This window comes from Bicyclus anynana, chromosome 18 (genome assembly GCF_947172395.1).
Source record: "Bicyclus anynana chromosome 18, ilBicAnyn1.1, whole genome shotgun sequence".
Classification (NCBI taxonomy): Eukaryota; Metazoa; Arthropoda; class Insecta; order Lepidoptera; family Nymphalidae; genus Bicyclus; species Bicyclus anynana.
This window is the reverse complement of record NC_069100.1, coordinates 2,957,760-2,977,033: the sequence shown is the minus strand read 5'-3', so window position 1 is coordinate 2,977,033 and position 19,274 is coordinate 2,957,760. Positions and strand designations below refer to the sequence as shown.

The 19,274-nt window shown below is 37.4% G+C and overlaps 1 protein-coding gene across 1 annotated transcript in view; it reads left to right on the top strand.

Moving 5' to 3' along the window:
- Nucleotides 1-14,295: 14,295 nt before the first annotated feature.
- The window catches only part of LOC112054624 (sex peptide receptor), a 246,790-nt gene continuing 241,811 nt past the window's right edge, over nucleotides 14,296-19,274 (top strand). The window contains exon 1 of the mRNA XM_052886776.1: nucleotides 14,296-14,589. The gene's annotated coding sequence lies outside the window, so the exon portion shown is untranslated. The remainder of the gene's footprint in view (nucleotides 14,590-19,274) is intronic.

Sequence of the window (19,274 nt, the reverse complement as noted above, 5' to 3'; positions counted from 1 at the left end):
CGGACCTTGTGATGCTGTTTGAGCTTTGAGGTCGGCACTCATTAGGAAGGGGTCGAAAGGACCTCCCCGTCCTGACCTTTACCTCATTAGGCACGGGTCGATACTCTTATGTGCCTACTCGTAAAGTACTCAAGTGATTGCTTCATTAGGAGTACCCCAAATTTTAGGTACAGTGATTTTGATATTCAACAAGACCCATAGATTTATTTATACTACATAACATAAAATGTGGGACGCTACATGCGTTGACACATTAGCACCGTGTCATAGCAGGGAGACAGAATCAAGACCGGGAGCCGCAACAGAAAAAGCTGAAACCGGTAAGTGGCTCAAGTATGACTCTCTGACAGAGAGTTACTATTTGTTCCTTTTGCCGTGAGACCTTTGGGCCATGGAGTCGCAGAGGCATAAAATACCGAATCTTTTCACCGCGGCTAGTTGCCTCGACTGGTGACAGAAGGGCTGGCTCATTGTTTTCGCAAAAAATTTTTTGGCTCATTTTTTTGACGGCCTCCGTGGCGCAGTGGTATGCGCGTTGGATTTACAAGACGGAGGTCCTGGGTTCGTTCGATTTTCTTAATTTGTCTAGGTCTGGCTGGTGGGAGGCTTCGGCCGTGGGTAGTTACCACCCTACCGGCAAAGACGTACCGCCAAGCGATTTAGCGTTAGGGTACGATGCCGTGTAGAAACCGAAAGGGGTGTGAATTTTCATCCTCCTCCTAACAAGTTAGCCCGCTTCCATCTTAGACTGCATCATCACTTACCATCAGGTGAGATTGTAGTCAAGGGCTAACTTGTAAAGAATAAAAAAAAAAAAAGGATCAGCCTGGCTGTCCAGCGCGGAAATGCAGCCAGTATTCTTGCCAACATTACACGTGGGCATGATTTGTATAGTTATTAGAATAAGTTAGCTTAAGTTCCTTATTGTATTCTTTCTCACTAAAAAAAAAAAACATGAAATTGAAAATTTTTAAAACCTCTGAAGGTCATGAAATTATTAATTACACTCTCGGTCAAATCATCAATATTCTCTTTCAATGCGCTTTCATTTGAGACCCCACTCGAGTATATTTGCAGACAATCGGTTATTCTTCCCCACTTTCAACTCCCAGAACTTTTAAACTGCTCAACCGATTTTCATCAATATGTCTAAGAATGCTCACGCATAAATCAGCTTTCATACAAAAAAGAGAGTTTCATAGATACTTTAATTTGAAACTTAGTTGGGTTTATTAGCTCATATATTAGTAGGCTGAAAGTTCATCAGGGTAGGGATAAGGATAGGGGTAGGGTAAAGGTAGGGTAGGGGTAGGGTAGGGGCAGGGTAGGGGCAGGGTATGGGCAGGGTATCGGCAGATAGGGGCAGAGTGGGGCCGGGGTAGGGGCAGGGTAGGGTAAGGTACGTTATGGGTATGGTATGGGTAGGGGTAGGGGTAGGGTGGAGTAGGTGTAGGGTACGAGTAGGGTAGGGGTAGGGTAGCCACATTGTCCTAAAAATTGCACGTGTTAGGTATACGCATATATATCGCATCCTACTTTCTAATCTAATAAAAATTGCTGGTATTATTGTCATTGTCTTTACCGTTACATTGCTTCCATCCTGAAGTCTATTGGTATTTTATTTTCTTTTAATAATGAAGCAATTAACAATGTCTTCCACTTGGGGAGCAATTTGTAGGGTTGCCAACCGTACTATTATATGTATAATATAGTATTGTACTATATTTTGGGTCTGCGTACTATTTACTGTTGATATTATATACAGGGTGATTCGGTCTTTAGTGCGGATATTTTTTTTCGTGGTTCTGTATCATTAATAGAATATAAATCTACAAACAGTTCGATACATTTAATGTATTTTTTTTTTTAATTTATGTCTCTAAAATAACAAAATAATGTCTCTAAAATAACAAAATAATGTACTAAACAAGATATATTCAGCTTAAAAGTGATCTGGTGACGTCCTTTAGGTATCAAACGAAAATAAAATAAACACACAATAGGGTGACCCTAAAATTCTGTTCAAAAGTAAATAACTTTAGCTAACGATAATTTTGTTATTTTTGAGTTAAAAAAAAAAAGAAAAAATACGTGATCATTAAATTTTGTTTATGTACAAAATATAAAAATATCCGCACTAAAAAAATTTTCTTCCTGTATAGTACGCAAAGTTACTATATTTTCAAACAAAATCTTAATTTAAAACGTAATAAGCATTAGGTTTTACCAAATGCAATAGCGTCTATCCTATCTGAGCCTGTTTAGCTTATTGAGTTCCAAACATAATACGAACAAATAAAAAAAAATAACCATAGGTTTTCAAATATAATTAAAAATTAATGTCGTTCTTTGCTTATTCCATAATATACTTTATTTTATTTAAGCGTCTAATATATTTTTTTATAGCTACATCTGAAAAATACTATATTTTTCTGAAAAAATGTTGGCAACCCTAGCAAGTAGGCACTTTTGATATTGTTACAGACATATCCAGCCAGTTATCGTACCTACTTACTTGTTCTTGCTCGAAATTATGTAATTACAAAATTATTTTCTTTCAATTTGTATTTCAATTAACCTTCTGTTTTCTTCGTTTTAGCGCCTTCGAGAAATTACATGTACGAGTAACTAGCGAATGCCGGAGATTTCGCTTGTATGGAATTTAGTTTCTACATAACAAAATAATTTAAATGTATACAATAATAGTCGCCGGCCCGTCGTTTACCCGCGTAGTTCCCGTTCCCGTGAAAATACGGGGATAAAATATAGCCTATGACATTCACAATTAACGTGGCTTTCTAGTGGTAGAAGTATTTTAAAAATCGGCTCAGTATAAGATCCAGTGATTACCCTCTAAAACACCGCTAATTTTACTTCTCTAGCATGCTGTGAAAATGACCTCTGCCTTCGATTCCGGAGGGTGTGCCTCCAACTTTTCAGTTATGTACATTTTAAGAAATTAAATATCAAGTGTCTCAAACGGTGAAGGAAAAACATCGTCAGGAAACCTGTATACCTGAGAATTTTCTTAATTATTTGCGTGTGCGAAGTCTGCCAATCCGCATTGAGCCAGCGTGGTGAACTATTGGCCTAACCCCTCTCCTTGTGAGAGGAGACTCGAGCTCAGCAGTGAACCGAATATGGGTTGATAAAGATGAATGATGATATTAGTATAGGGGAAAACTGGCTGATCAAGTGGTTACCTAGAATGTTCTGGATTCGAGCCCCAAGTTAGGCTATGAATTACAGAGATTTTCTTTATGCTTAGAATTTCTTAAGATAGTACAGGCCACGGATGATGTGCATGGCATGATGTCATGCATATCGCGACCAACACACGTTTTATTGGACGTCAAGCCGTGCGCTGCAGGCATGTGATATTTAGAATTAAGAAAATTCTCTGGTATGCAGATTTCCTCACAATGTTGTTCCTTCACCGTTTGAGACACGCGATATTTAATCTATTAAAATGCACACTAACTGAATTGTGTAAGGCATGCCTCGGACAGTATTCGAACATACGCCATTCGAAGGCAGAGGTCATATGAACTGGTCTATCACGGCTCTCGGTCCATTATACCAGAATTGCTCATTTAAGGGTATAGCATCACAACACTGAAGTATTACTTATTACTACAAAGTTGTCCGTACATTCGCGAAAGTTGGACTTAAATGTGGAGTGATCCAATCAAAGTTTACAACGGGCATTTGTAAGGCAAATATCGTCGAGGTAGCGCGTAATTGCTTTCTTGTATGGCAATATTAAATGCTTCTGAAATACCGGATTTCATTTATGTTCTCTTAAAAGTTTCGCGTACCTGCCTGGATCGTAGATCTGCAGGTTGTGGAGATAATACATAGATAGATAGATATACTTTATTTGCACACCACAAAGACAAATACAAGTGAAAAAAAAACAAATTAAGAAGAGATCAGCATACAAAAGGCGGCCTTATCGCTAAGTAGCGATTTCTTCCAGGCAACCTTCGGTTTAGGAAAACTTAAGAACATCAGCAGGTGGCGTAAAACAAAAATAAACATATTATTAGTAATACACATACATACAAATAATTTACATCCTAAAACATAAACAATATTACACAAATACCTACAATAATGAATAAAATACATATCAAAATATACTAATAAATACATTGTAATATTATGATATACCCACAGATTAATCAATGTATACAGATGGAGCGTACGGAGCACGACGGTGTCGTACCCGTCACGAATATGAAATTCATAAACGAATACGTTCTCTTGTCAGTACGATACGAACCGTCGCATCAGTCATTTTTAAATATTAATTAAAAAAATGGCGTCTTGTGTTTTTAAATATTTTGGAGTGTGTGAATGGAGTATTTTTTTATTGATTAATAAATTAATTTACGTAATTGCTGTAAGTGTTAAATTTTGAAATACAAATTATGAAAAAAGTATGGATATGCGGATGTCAAGGAGACGCGTGACTTTTGTTTTTTTTTATGGGCTTCAGGACGCAGTTTGTAAAGACTCTCTCTGGTTACTCTTGTGCCTCTCTGGTGCCTTGGGTGTAGGTTTTAAGGATCCTTTTAGAATACATTACATATACGAAGTTACTCAAGCCATTTGAACCAACATGGAAGTTTTTAACTTAGTAACTAATAATTTTAATATGTAATTATAGTATGCCCTATTGCTCCGCTAATAGTTGTTACTTGTATTATTAGTGATCCAATTAAAATTAACAACGATCCATTGTAACGCAAATATCGCCGAGGCGGCGCATAATTGCCTCTTTTATGGCATGGTAATATTAAAATGGTTTTCGAATACCGGATTTCATTTCGCCCACATTCGCACGAGCGTTTTTTTTAACGAGCGTTAAAAAGGCGTTCAAATATAGTATGAAGTTAAACGAAGATCTGCTCGGATACTTTCCTCTTCTATACGTTCTGCTTCCATAATCTTAGCCGTTTCATGGGCTTCAATTTGTTCCTTAAGCGCGGAGAGGTTCTGCAGACGAAGCTGACGCCGTCTTTCCTTCAAACACCCAAAATTGAAAATGCAACACTGTTCGAAAAAAAACGTCGCGTTTTTAAAACGCTGACGTGTGAACTTAGGTACGACTTACGAAGTAGGTATTGGGAATGAATTTGTTCTATTTGAACGCTTTTTCAAATTTAACTTCTATTTGTTTGAGCATTTGACTCTCAGCGAGTGACACTCACCCCTGGGGGTGCCCCTATACCGTCTATAGATACCACTCTAAGTGGCATCATACCGGAACGCTAAATCGCTTGAAGATACAGTCGACACTTGTTTAGACTTGAGCCAATTTAAAAATTATAAAAATCTAAACAAACTCGAATCGAACCCAGGACCTCTTTGTTGAGAACCACAGCACAGACGGCCTGCATGGCGTAGTAGTATTCGCAGTGGATTTACAAAACGGAGGTCCCGGGTTCGATCCCCGGCTGGGCCGATTGAGGTATTCTTAATTGGTCCAGGTCTGGCTGGCTAGTTACTACTCTACCGGCAAATACGTACCGCCAAGCGATTTAGCGTTCCGGTACGATGTCGAGTAGAAACCGAAAGGAGTGTGGATCCTACTCCTAACAAGTTACCCCGCTTTCATCTTAGATTGCATCATCACTTACCATCAGGTGAGATTGTAATAAAGGGCTAACTTGTAAAGAATAAAAACGTCAAGTTTATGAGGATGGCTATTTATGTACCTAATTATATAACACTTTTTGTATTTTGTACAATAAAAAAAAAAACAGAGGTCGCTAAAATTAATCTATGGTCGGTATTTTAACTTAGCTTGATTCAGTGTGTCCACTTCTTTAGCGTAGTTCAAGAGTTATTATTTATTCTTGCTTGAGATAACACCGGCTTAAGATATAGGTGCCATAAAATGTCTCCTCTATAATATACTGTGCTTTATTTTAGTAGATAAGGATTTTGTAAAAGCTCTTGGATTCAAAATATTACCTCGTTTGCCAACAATATTCTATACTAGCGGACGCCTGGACTTTGTCCGCGTAGAATTTTGTTTTTCATAAATCCCTCGGAATCGGGGAATACCGTAGATTTTTTCGGGATAAAAAGTAGCCTATGTGTTAATCCACGCTATAATATATCTCAACACCAAATTTTAGCTAATTCGGTTCAGTAGTCGAGGCGTGAAAGAGTAACAAACATTCATATCATCAAAATCATTATTTTCACAAATCTCGGGAAACCATGCTTTTTTGGGGATAAAAAGTAGCCTGTGTAAATTTAGAGTAAAATCTATTTCCATTCCAAATTTCAGCCAAATCGCTTCAGTAGTAGTGGTGTTAAAGAGTAACAAATATCCAAACATCCATACAAACTTTCGCGTTTGTAATATTAGTAGGTTAGTCTAGTCAACATCTTCATAACAGTGTCAAATACTAACACCGCGAAAACACTTTAGTACTCAAATTATTTTGTTACAATAATTGTTTTATAGTTTAAGTAATGGTTCTAAGTAGTTTCTGGAAAAATACTGTTCTCCTGATGGTACTATTTCTGTAAATAACTGTTTGTTGTTTGTGACTAAAAAAGATTGAGTTTTGGGGACGAGACCGGCATCTACGAATTACGTTGAAAGAACTGACAGATTATAATCTAATAAGTAATCAAGTAGTAGCTGATATCCCAAACTTCGCTGGCGTAAATTAGGTTTGGTTACTGTCCTACGGGAATTCCCCTGAGGGAATAAATTTTGGGAAATCCTCTTAGCGGATTGCCTACGTCGTAATAACTACGCAGTGGCGTAGCGTGGGGACCTGTATCAAAATTAATTAGCGGGCCTAAATGAAGGATATGGATTTCTCACAAAAGAAACAAAAAAATGCCTAAAATAAATATGACATAGACTTAATATAATACTATGTAGGATGTCTTCAACATTACTATGCAGTTTCTCGAAAAAAACTGTTCTCCTGATGGTACTATGACTGTAAAATATAACCTATTGTTTGTGACTAAATTAAGATTGAGTCAAAGAACTGACAGATTATAATCTAATAAGTAATCAAGTATTAGTTTGTAGTTGAATATCCCAACTTCGCCGTCGTGAATTTGGTATGGTTACTATCTTACAGAAACTCCCCTTGGAGAAAAATATTTGGGAAATTCTCTTAGCGAATTGCCTACGTCGTTATACCTATCCGCAGTGGCGTACTGTGTATGGGGCCCTGTATCAAAATTAATTAGTGGGCGTAAATGAAGGATATGGATTTCTCACAAAAATACCAAAAAAAAAGCTTATAAAATAAATATGACATTGACTTAATACAATGTGCAGGATGTTTCCAACATTGGATTGGGCACGCGAAAAAGAAACGGATTTTTTTACTTGTCATTTCTGAAGTACTCTACAGTTTTTTTTCGGGAAGCACCAGAAAACGTGAGATTGTTGATTACATTTTACATTTTTTTGCTTTCACACGGGTTACGAGCGCTGGTACCTTCAGTAGGTTGCAACGCTTGCGACGAATGCCATCGTTTCCGCGATCCAGCAATGAAACATGCTTGTTCAGCAATCTACATACATCGATGCCTACCTATCTGGAGTCACGTATGATGTCTATCACACCATTATGAAGATTAAGACATGATTCAAGATTTGTAATAAATATCATATTGCAAAATTACGTGTTAAATCATACGCGTTTGCAACCTCAACCCCTGCTGCCCCTAAAAGTTAATCACATTGGGGGCCCCTTTAGGGCCCCGTTGATACGGTGGTAGCTGCGCCCCTGACTATCTGCTTTCTGACTGATTTATCAACACACAGTAGATAAATCAGTCAGTAACGGACTTTTGTGGTATATAAACGTTCAGATTTTCGTTTAAGTTTTTTTCAGTCGAATCACAGGAAGTAGCGAGTCCGTTTAAGTGCCCGACCACTGTTTGTCGTAAGAAGATGGGAGATAAAGAGTTCTTCATTTGTACTTAATTGTTTCCCTTGCTGACGTTCGTAGGCTTTGTATCTTAATGTTTTGCTACTTGGCCATCAAATGATAGGGGTCAAACTACATACTCATACTTATTATCTTTTTAAAGTAACTAGCAGATGCCCGCGACTTCGTCCGCGTGAAAATCGATGTATACTTTCGACCCCTTTGCCTCTTTTATTTATATTTTCGCATTTTTTTTATATAAAACTTTCATAATCTGGTTCATTTAAAACAGAATCCGACTCGATGGATGACATGGGTGAAATTGCTCGCTCGCTCACTCTGCTTTGTAAAATGCGAATAATGACCAAAAAACCGCCCGCGGTTAAAGCGATAGGAATAAATCAAAAATAAACTTTGGGAGGAAGTTTTAACACTTAATAAATAATTGGATGACACTGCCGGAGGCTGAGATAAAAAAAAATATAATGCTACCTTGAAATCCATCTTCAAACTGCGGGTCGTTTCGCGATTTTTAATCGTGGCGTGTGCGTCTCGAGCGGTTTCGCGGTTGTAGCGATTAATCGCTTGCTGAAAAAAAACGTATTGCGGCCTCAGCCTTAAGTATGCTAGAATCACGGACTGTGGCTAGAATATTAGTATGTTAGAAGTACTCTATCATCATGATCATCCTATCAACCGATGGACGTCTTTGCAGGACATAGGCCTTTTGTAGGGACTTCCAAATATCACGATACTGAGCCACCTGTATGCAGCGAATAAAGTAGTGCGGGGTCGCCATTTCAGCACTTAAGGGTGTAAGGGGGAGGCTAGTACCAGTCTGTCTCTGCCAACCTCACCTGCTCGTGGTGCACCCTGCAGATGAACCGACGAGGCTCTGGCGACCGACGAATATATATATATCCATTCCCACAGGCTAGATTAGAAAATGCCTCAGGCCGGTGTCGGGCAGCAGCGACACCGGCGCGAGTAATCTAGCTCTGCGCTGACCAATCCGCATGCCCAGCGTGGTCAGTACTGGGCAAAACTTAGTATGGACTACAAAAACAAAGTACTCTATGATCTCAAGTAATAGGTACATAAATAGGTGCTTAGTATCAAAGGCCTTCAGAGGCAATTGGGCTGTACTGTCCAATAGGAATTTGTATGGAATATCGTGCAACACTGGGTCCGCACAAAGGCATTATCTTGCGCTGGGACGGTGCAGGCATGGTTTGAGGAGTGGTCCAGGTTAGAAGAGGTTGCGATCTACGTAAACCAAGTCGTCGTTATCAACCCATATACGGCTCACTGCTGAGCTCGAGTCTCCTTTCAGGATGAGAGGGGTGAGGCCAGTAGTCCACCACGCTGGCCCAATGCGGATTGGCAGACTTCACACTAGCAGAGAATTAAGAAATTCTCTGGGGTGCAGGTTTCCTCACGATGTTTTCCTTCCACGTTTGAGACACGTGATATTTAATTTCGTAAACCAAGTATATACATATATCTGAGTATTTCCAAGAGCCGATGGACGTTAGGGTTCCAAAGGTGCTAGAATGACACTATCCGCACTAGAAAGCGCAGTGTTGGTCGACCCCCACCAGGTGGACTGACGATTCCAAGCGAGTCGCAGGGATTCGCTGGATGCAGGCTTATGATCGTGATGTTTGGAAATACCTACAAAAGGCCTATGTCCTGCAGTGGACGTCCATCGGCTGATATGATGATGACGATTGTAAATCATACCACCATTACGTAACTAAATCGTAATTAGATAATACTCGCGACAGTTTAAATTTTTAAACAGTGTAACAGAAGGTGGGAGAAGTAAAATAATATTTTCACTGTACACAAATTTATTCGATAACAATTTCAGCATAGCTTCCGCTATAATGTTAATATTACACGCTGATGGTAGTATATCAATGAATCTGCTCAACAACCCTCTATTTTATAATATTTGCAAAGTTAGTGTCTACTGTTGGTAGCACGAATATGTTAACAATACAAGTACGTTTTAATAATAGTTCCGGAGTATTATACAAACCAAACGTTATAATTCTATCTAAAACACATTAATAATTAAAAGATGTTTATAAGGATCGTAAAATAATATTAAAATATCGAAACACAAAGTTGAGAAATTAAATACAAACTAAATGATAACGTGACGTCATAGTTGTCAAGAGTAAAATAACCAATGATGAATTTATATCATGTAAAATAAATAATTATATTTATATCAATAATTAATAATAACCTCTCCACTGTTCGGATTGATAATCATTGTTACTTAATTAAATTTAACTATAATAACCGGAAGTCATAAAAGTATGAAATGAAATGACGCTACTATACGCTAGGCGGCGACACTTATCTATACGAAATAGGCGGGAAGCAGGTACTATTTGTAACAACAGTTTTTGTAGTGCCTCTCCGGATCTGGGGATCGAACCACCACCCCTCGGTGATGAGTCCGACCGCTTTAGTATTTATTTACTGTAGCTTTAGGTTCTAATTAATACGCTTATATTAGCTTCACTTGTAACTAAGAAAAACAAATCTTGGAATCTTAATTTGACACACTTCGCGGTTTTCGATTAGGATGAAATTTTGCACACGCTCTGAGTTCTGATGACTAGGTAACTACATGACTAGGTAAGAAACGTCATTACAAATCCAATATGGCGGCCTCCCCAATCACTTTAACTATGTAGGAAAGACAAATCTTGGAATCTTAATTTGACCCTGACTTCCCGGTTTTCGATTAGGATGAAATTTTGCACACGCTCTGAGTTCTGATGACACTGCATGACTAGGTAAGAAACATCATTACAAATTAAATATGGTGGCCTCCCCAAAATGGTGGACTGGCTGTTTGATATGGATATCAAATTTTTTTTACAAAGGGTTTGCTGTCAGGGTTCCAAAAAAATAGTGACTTAAATCCAATATTTTTAGTGCGTGCTAAAAACGTGTTTTTTTTTTAATTTCCATGTATTAGTATCATATATGGAAAATATGATCTCTAGCGCTTCGAACCACACCACGGTACATTCTATTCACGGATATTATTGTATCCGAATTTCTATGCTCTGGAAATTATTAAGGTTGACCGCCCACCGGCTGATAAGCGCTAAAAGCATTCAGCAGCGATTACGTCCAACGTTCAACCAACGCAACGATCCCTCGCCAACGTCACGACCAGCTGCAACGGTATAAATACACGAGAGATTGTAGACTTTAAGTCCTCATTCGCACGAGAGCTAAAATAGCGATACGTTAAGGCCTCATTTGCACGAGAGTTAAAAAAGCGATGCGTTAAAAACCCAGCGTTAGCGGGCGTTGCGTATAGTATTAAGTTGAATGCAGGTCTATTTCCAACGCTCAATTGAAAATGCAACACTGTTCTTAGGAATGCATTTGTTGCATTTGAACGCTTTTTTAACGTCCGTTAAAAAACTCTCGTGCGAATGAGGTGTAAGTCGTCCTCTACTTCACTCCTCATAGATTACTAGCAGACGCCTCGCGGTTTCACTGGCGTAGTTCCCGTTCCCGTGAGAATATGGGGACAAAATATAACGTGGCTTTTTAGAGGAAAAATAATTTTCAAAATAAGTTTAATTATAGATCCAGAGATTACCAGTACACACAAACTTTACCTCTTTACCAGTAGGTAAAATTGAAGTCTAATTTGGGTATACGATAGTAGAACATAGCAAAACTTAAAAAAATCGTTTGTCTGTCTGTTTGTCCGGGCTAATCTTGGGAACGGATTTTAATGGGACTTTCACTCGAAGATAGAGGAGGATATTGAACAACATATAAGCCAGTTTTTATTCGCTAAAGTCAATATCTCATAAGTAAAAGTGAATCCTGACTGAATCTGGGAAATCTTGGTGCTCAGACCAATTATTGTATAGGACCTGCTTCACTAGACGTTTCTTTTACGACCAAATCTGAGTTCGTTTTCCTCAAAAAATGTCAGACAATTTTGTTCGTGACTATGAATTCGATACAGGTCCTTCTATAATTGGTCTGAGACTTGGAGCGATAACCATCAAAACAGACATTTTATAGTTATTTCAGTTATAATTATCACAGATATAACTGAAATGCCCTATAATAATATCATTATGTCTATGTTATAAAATGAATACTGTTTTAATAAGAAATATACTATTATTTTCTCAGTCACAACGAAATTATTGTGAACTCAACTATTCTCTGAATCCCATTCTCTTTGCCTCAGTCGAGATTATTTTGCTTAAAATATACATTTTCTGTCGTTCTTCAGCCATTTTTTGCTGTCTACTTAGCATTTTCAACCATTTTGTTTTTCGTCATTGGATTAATTGTTTTGCTGACGTAACGGGATTATCAATATAATCTTGTGGCGGTTTATTTTGTGCTAGTTGGTACCCGCGACTTCGTCTGCTTGTATTTAAAAAATAAAGTGTTTGTTCTTTAAAAGCATCTTCTTAAAAATTTAGTAAATAAAAAACAATTAAAAAAAAAACTAGATATACTAGATATACATATTAAACTATATATACTACATATACTATATATACTACATATACTATATATACTACATATACTATATATACTACATATACTATATATACTACATATACATATATGCAAATAATAGCATGCAAAGATGGCATTATCGCTAAAGCGGTCTCTCAGAGACGACCTTTGGTGAGACGAAATATTGAAAACGGGTTGGTTCGACAATTTTCCAAATATTATATTTTCTTCGGTATATCATGAGGGATCATGTCTCCAATCTTACTGATTAAGCTCCTTGTAAGTGTGCCTAGCATGCGGCCGAAGACATAATATCGTGATGAGAAATAGACAAAATGCCAACCAATAGCGGCGTAGTACTTCCAGTCCCTTCTCTTTCGTTCCAACGTAACGGAATAGACAGCGATATTTCCGGTTACGCTGTTATCATTAACAACCCATATTCGGCTCATTGTTGAGCACGAGTCTCCTCTCAGAATGAGTGTGGTTAGGCCTTAGTCCCTTAGTAATGCGGATTGGCAGACTTTACACACGTAGAGAATTAAGAAAATTCTCAGATGTGCTGGTTTCCTCACAATGTTTTCCCTTCACCGTTTGAGACACATGATATTTAATTTATTAAAATTCACATTTATGAAAAGTTGGAGGTGCATGCCCCGGACCGGATTCAAACCTTCAGAGGTCATATCTACTGGGCTATTACGTCTCTTCTGTTATTAAACCTTATACGTATTCAATTTAGATCACAATTTAGTTGTAACATATCAACATACATATGCCCCAGTACATAACCACCCGGGGCGAACGACTGTTTCTACACCAAGGGATATTCTGTATGTTTTTACTCACTAGTGCAAGTTTTGAAACCTCTATCTATCTGTGTATGTCACGATACTATAGAATGAGAAAGATGAAATGCGCCCCGCTTTTGCGAATTATCATCATCATATCAGCCGATGGACGTCCACTGTAGGAATAGGCCTTTTGTAGGGACTTCCAAACATCACGATCCTAAGCCGCCTGTAACCAGCGAATCCCTGCGACTGGCTCGATTTCGCCAGTCCACCTCATGCGGGGTCGATCATCACTTAACTTTCCGGTACGGGGTCGCTGTTGGACCTCAACGTTCATCGGCTCTTCGAATTATGTGCCCTAACCATTGTTAAGTTGCGTTTCGATAAGCTATGTCGCTAAGTTTGGTTCTTCTCTCATTTACCTGCTTTTCGCAGAGAAACCTAACCGAATTATAGCTCTATCACCCTCTGAGTGACTCATGATGCCTTCTTATGGAGCTTTAGCTATCAAATCTCAGATCCATAGGTCCTCATTAGCAACATGCATCGTTCAAAGACGTTTGTCTTCACTGAGAAATTTTTGATGAAGAGATATCGCGAAAATTCCCGACTAAATTTCCCAAATATTGTCTAGCTGGGTTGCTTCACCTTCTCGAAATCGAATCGACCTAACTGGACCACGTTTTTTTAGGTACAAAATTCTATAAAATTTGCAAATTATACGCACAAAATACTTGTTTTAATTATCGACCTATAGAACAGTAAGTATTTATGAATCATAGAGAGTAGCTTCTTAATGAATTTTACCAAAGAATTCAAGGCGCGAAATAGGCTCACATATTCGATCATAATCTTAACAAGACCGGCCCGTAAACAGATTCCCAGATCAAACAACTATCTATGATTAATCTTGGAACTATCTCTAAGCACACACGCATACGATTATCAACCTTGATTAATATGTAACAAGGTTGAAAACAGTTTTGAGGACAGTGAAAATTTTTCCAGTAAGAGGTTGGAGGCACGAAGGGCAGGGCGTTTCAGAGCATCGCGTTTACACTTTCAGACTTCAGTACGCTTTCGGATGCCGCGCGTAACGGATGTGTGTCGCTTGAACGAATTTTCACACGTGCGTAATAAAAAAAAATTGGAAATTAAATCAGTTTGTGTTAATTGTAAATTATTGTTTATTTAGTAGTGATTATTTTTGGCCGAGTTTACATTTTTTTTAATTTTTTAACTGATTTTTGTGTGATTATTTGGTTTCCTTAGTACAGTGGTGAGTTTTTGACGTTTATGACTGGCTTTTGGGCGGATTTTAAGTGATTTTCGCGTTTTATCAGGTGAGTGGAGTCATTTTGAGTTGATTGCGCGATATGCGATGTACTTGGTGAAAGTTATCTGGTTAGTACCCAAGTTTATGACTTTCATTAACGATTTTGGTTACAGGACATGGTGCTAGATATAAAGTATGTTATGTGATTTTAATATATAGGTACGTACATTACATAAGGACCTAATGTGTAATTATTTCTATTCATTCAAATTTATAAAGTTTTACAATAATATTAAAACTACGTACCTAAATATCTATAACTACATATTATAAAAATTAAAAAGAAAATATACTAAATTTAAACTATATCTAAAGGCTCAGGCGTCGTAGAATTCGTCCGAATCGACGATCATAGGTAAAGTGCCCAGAAGGCTGGCAGTATTGCCACGTTGTATGGCAATACTAATTCTTTGGCCTAAATATAGGCCAGCCTTCTGGTCACGGGAGGTGTCGATTAAACGCTTTGCAATTTCTTTGTAAAGAAAGCGTGTACTCGGACCCCACGGTCCTAGTGTTTCGACCGCAAACGGCTCAAATATGTAATCTCCGACGAGATTGCTATATTTGCGCCGCTTGAGGGTCTCTGCTGATGCAGCAGCAGCGCCTGCACATCCCATCGTACCAGGAAGATGTGAAGGCGCAAGGGTGTCTACGCAAGTCGCGTCCCACACCAAAGGCCTACCCATCTTCCATGGCATCAAAGACATGCCGTCTGGTCTCTTACCATCGTCACGCGCCAAACCGTTAGGTTCCAAAACGGCTGGCACGCCGGCGGTGACAAGAGCACGACGTATGATGTCGTTCAGGCTAGCGTGCCGCGGAATACGGCCAGTACTCCTACTGCAAGAAAGACCGTGGTGTCCGAGTATATCGACTAGCTCTCCACAGATACAGCGATGCGGAGAAACACACGGAGCGCCTAAGCGAAGGACCTAATTATTATATTCGTTTTTATAAATACTACTAGGTCATTAAGTACATAAAATATTGAATTAAAAATTATTTCGATGATAATAACTTTGCTATATCCTTCCACATAACATTCCTACTGTTACGTTTCCTGTTAGGTAATACATTATATTGTTTAAAGTATATATAACTAATACTAATACGTAGATCTATACATAAAAATAGATATCTATAATGTTCAAAGTTCGACCGTTATTAATAAAATATTATTGACTATCCTATATTGTGGAGAATTGAATTGTAGTAAAATTTCATTATGCCTTCATAAAATTTTATATTACTATACTGCAAACAACATGTAAGTTAATTTAATTTAAAATATACGTGTATTGGTTAATTTGACATCTCTACAGTCGTTCTACAAGTCTACGAAACTGAAAGGAAATCCTATCCTACTAATATTAAAATCGTGAAAGTTTGTATGGATGTTTGGATGTTTGTTACTCTTTACCGCCGCTAATACTGAAGCGATTTGGCTGAAATTTGGAATGGAAATAGACTTTACTCTGGATTAACACATAGGCTACTTTTTATCCCGAAAAATCCATGGTTCCCGAAGGATTTGTGAAAAACTAAATTCCACGCGGAAGAAGTCGCGGGCGTTCGCTAGTCTACAATAAAAAAAAACATACGTACAACCGAACGTAGAACCTCCTCCTTTTTGGAAGTTGGTTAAAGAGATAAAGTTTGTGAGATTGTAGGGGGTAATCTTTATATCTATTAAATTAATTTTGAAATTGGCATTTGCTATCGACAGGTCACGTGATCAAGATCTGTCATTCCCATACATTTCTTTAGTTTTCGAAGCGTTAGCGATCGTAGAAAGAGAATCGACGTGCCACTTGGTTACAGGGTTGGTGTTTGTATAATATCTGACAGTCATTTATCATAGGTATAGATATAAATTGGCGTTTTTATCCCGGAAAATCCATGGTTCCCGCGGGATTTGTAAAACACTAAATTTCAACGAAGTCTCGGGCGTCTCGGTTCTTTACATTCTGATAACCAATACAGCGGCATTAGGGCAATAATAATTGACTCTATAATGATCACTATCAGTTATAATCGTCACCGTAGAGGCAGTGGGGTAGCGTGCCTTGGTGGTAGGGTTGCCAATCGTACTATAATATATAGTATTGTACTACGAGCGGACGTCTGCGTGGAATTTAGTTTTTCACAAATCCCTCGGGAACCATGGATTTTTCCGAGATAAAAAGTAACCTATGTGTTAATCCATGCTATAATATATCACAATACCAATTTCAAAATTTCAGCTAATTCGGTTCAGTAGTCGAGGCGTGAAAGAGTAACAAACATTCATATAATCTATTATCAGTTTTCGCAAATCTCGGGAAACCATTGAGTTTTTCGGGATCAAAAATTGCCTATGTGTTATTCCAGAGTAAAATCTATTTCCATCCCGAATTTCAGCCAAATCGCTTCAGTAGTAGCGGCGTTAAAGAGTAACAAACATAAAACAATCATCCATACAAACTTTCGCGTTTATAATATTAGTAGGATAGATATTATGGGTCTACGCACTATATAAGGAAGGAATAAATAGTAAGCAAATATACTATATTTTCAACACTGATATCTAACAAAGAAAATTTCCATTTAAATCTTCATGAACATTTAGTTTTCAACAAATGCAATAGCGTCTAGTAATATATTCTTCAGTCTAGCTTGTCTTAGTAAATAAATGTTTTCTAAAAATATATGTTGATTTTTTTGCTTATTTACTTATTTTGCTTATTACATAAAATACTGCTTTATTTAAGCATACTATATTTTTTTATAGCTAAATCTAAAAATACTGTATAAGATTTCTTACAAAAGAAACGAAAATGCTCGCCTAAAATAAATATATGCCCTTTTTAAAGAAATAAGCTAGACGGGAAGCAACAAATTCTTCAAAGGCATTTTTTTTTGTCGGGTATTGAATTTATTTATCGCCAAGAAGTTATCCAAATTCTAAAAAAAGTACTAGTCTGTAGGCGCAAGGTATGGTGAATATGGAAGACTGAAATGCGATGAAAATGTAAGACTAATCAATAAACAAAAGACTACTTTGGGAAAAAGGATTCCATGTTTTGAAAATAAAATTAATTTAAAATTATAGAATAGAACTAGAAAATCTTAGCCAAACAAGGTAATTTCATAGGTAAAGACCATTAAACCTTTTATAATATTACTAGGATAAGGATATCGATGGTAAAGACCTATTATTTTAATTCGGCCGTGGCTAGTTACCACCCAGTTAGTTACCAACCAACATTTCACAACCTCATCTAGGACTCGAACTCTGTATTTGTCATCCAAGTTTGGCGCGGGTAAAGCCACAGGGCGGAGTGTATCACATGTAAACAGGCGCAGTGCAAATTTGTATAGTACATATTAAACTTGTAGATTAGTTTGGTCATAGCACTTCTCGGAAACACGTAATAGGGAAACTTAATATAAAGACGCTCGTCCTAAGTAATTAACTGTCATATTAATTTGTTTTTAATTATTTTCTAACGTTAACCTATATTGAAGCCTTTTAATCTATATCTTATTAGGTACCTACTTATAATAATTCTGTAGAGAGGTAAATTCTGTATATCTATACTAATATAATAAAGCTGAAGAGTTTGTTTGTTTGTTGTTTGTTTGAACGCGCTAATCTCAGGAATTACTGCTCCGATTTGAAAAAATCTTTCAGTGTTAGATAGCACATATATCGAGGAAAGCTATATATATATATATTATCCCCGTATTCCTACGTGAACGAGAACCACGCGGTTGATAAAACGCGGCGTCAGCTAGTGAAATATATTTCCAAAATAACTATCAGGGGTTGATAAGTGATCGGTACTGATACCAAAAATATAATCAGTAAAATTTTCGTCTGTATGTCTGTATAAACAAAAACTACTCGACGAATTTTAACGAAACTTGGTATAATTATTCGTCACATTCCTGGGCAGGTCATATATACTTTTCATCACATCAACAGGAGCAGAGCAGTGAAGGAATACGTTGGGAAAACGGAGAAGTTAATCCATTTTTACAGCGATATCATTGTAAGAGCTGGATTAAAGAGGTCTAAGGGCGTCCGCTAAGCAATATATTTTTTAAGATTTTTTATTTACTAAGTTTGAGTTGACTATCAAATGAATTATAATTACTTAATAAGAAAACACAAACAATAATAATTATTGAGCAAGTAAAACATCACAAGCTAACCTAACCACTGATTACAGTTCTAAAATGTTGAAAAAAAAAAAACCGAATTTTTAAATTATACCTACTGCTGTTTAGTTGAATTATACATGTAGTTGTATTATTGTTTTATGGTTTTATTTTTATTTTCGTATTGTCGTATTTTCAGCCAATTTTAGCAGCACTTTTTGTACCGCTTCGCTCCGCGCTCAGAGAGGTTTTCAAACAAAATCTTAACAGAAAAGTGGAAAAGACCTCTGACTTGCACGTGCAATCGCACGTTGTAGAGTCAACATCTCCTGAGGATGCTCCGGTTTCGGGGTGAAACGTACGCAGGAATTTTGTCGGACCTGGGTGACCTTGTCGTATGTTCGTCGGCTTTTCGCGGATCATAGCAAATTAAATTAATTATTATATATTTATGATGAACTTCCGCAAAGTAACGCTTGCTTCTATCCAATGGCTAAGCAATCAGTTAATACATAATAACACATAAAAACGATTTGTTTATTTGTGCTG